The sequence below is a fragment of the Sinocyclocheilus anshuiensis genome, unplaced genomic scaffold (genome assembly GCF_001515605.1).
Source record: "Sinocyclocheilus anshuiensis isolate Anshui unplaced genomic scaffold, SAMN03320099.WGS_v1.1 scaffold910, whole genome shotgun sequence".
Taxonomy (NCBI): Eukaryota; Metazoa; Chordata; class Actinopteri; order Cypriniformes; family Cyprinidae; genus Sinocyclocheilus; species Sinocyclocheilus anshuiensis.
The window spans coordinates 429,631-431,082 of record NW_015540888.1 but is presented as its reverse complement, the minus strand read 5'-3'; positions in this window follow the sequence as shown (position 1 = coordinate 431,082).

Genomic DNA, 1,452 nt, shown 5'->3' with positions numbered 1-1,452 from the left:
TTGCTGTAACATGCTGTAGGCTAGTTCAGCTGTACAGGGCAACGCTGCTAAAATGATGCTACCTTCAGTGACGCTCTGCTCTGCTCATATGCTCTGATAATAATAGCTTTGTAGGACTATACATTATTTGGACAATTAGTCCAAAAAAACAACAACAACAACAACAACTTATATCTGATTCTGTTACACAGAAGTGAATAAAAATAATATATTGATATTTAATATTAATGTAACTTTTCAATAAGGTTCCATTAGTTAATGTTAGTTAATGTATTAACTATGTTAATTATATAATATGTTAATTATTATATATTATGTTAATTATGTATGTTAATTAACATATAGTTAATGTGTAGTTAATGAATAATTCATTTATTACAGTATTTATTCATCTTACTGTTCAATATACCTGTAGTAGCACAGCAGTGCATACCTGTTTACATTTAATTAAGGTGGACTAGATTAGACTGTAATACAAATAGTTGAGTTTGCCAGGTGCATACAACATTTATGACAGGTTTTCATGAAAGTGTTGGTCAGTTTGTCTGCTTGACAATCCCATTTTGCACTACAACAATAAAACTGAAGTGAGATAAACAAACTGAGAAATTTTTATTTTTAGTTAAAACAGATGTTGTCAAAGTTTTCCTTTGGGGACATAGTTTGAAGTTGGAAAAAGGTAATAAATTGCAATATATCGCAGAATATCGCAATAGATTTAAAATCGCAATAATATTGTATCTTGTTACAAGTATCGTGATAATATCGTATCGTGAGGCCTCTGGTGATTCCCACCCCTAGTGAGCAGCGTGTTCCCAGGTTCGCAGGATCACAGAACTCGTTTCTCCACTGTGAATAAATGGCCATCCGAATCCACGAGTTTTATCACTGAGGTGATATGTGAATTTATTTTCACAGACGTCCATATGAGAAACAATTACCATCCAAATAGGGCTTTAGTGTCCATACAAGACATCTATTGAATTCTTCTGACAGAAAAATCCATCCACCAGCAACTAAGCTAAGACTGAAGAGAAAAACTTTTAAATAAATGCTTATTCAGGGCAAACTTTACAACTCTGTTGGGACAGCCAGCAGAGAATGGTGTGAAACTGACTTCAAAAACTGTGTGGCTGCTCTTTTGAGTTCCATGCAAAAACTGAATAATGCATTGCGTTTCACACAGCTTTTCAAACACCGTTTGCAAAATCATCTGAAGACCTTCATGGTAACTTGCAGAAGAAGCCACAACAAAGAAGAGCGATTCTGGACATCATAGTGTGAAAATAATTGTATGCAAATAATTTTATATTCCTCCACTAGCATGCACAGTTAAAATTAATGATGGGATTTAAAGAAATTGTTCACTCAAAAACTAAAAAAGGGAAAAAGATATGTCTGTCTGTGCGTGTGTGTGTGAGAGAGTGAGTGTGAGTGAGAGAGAGAGAGAGA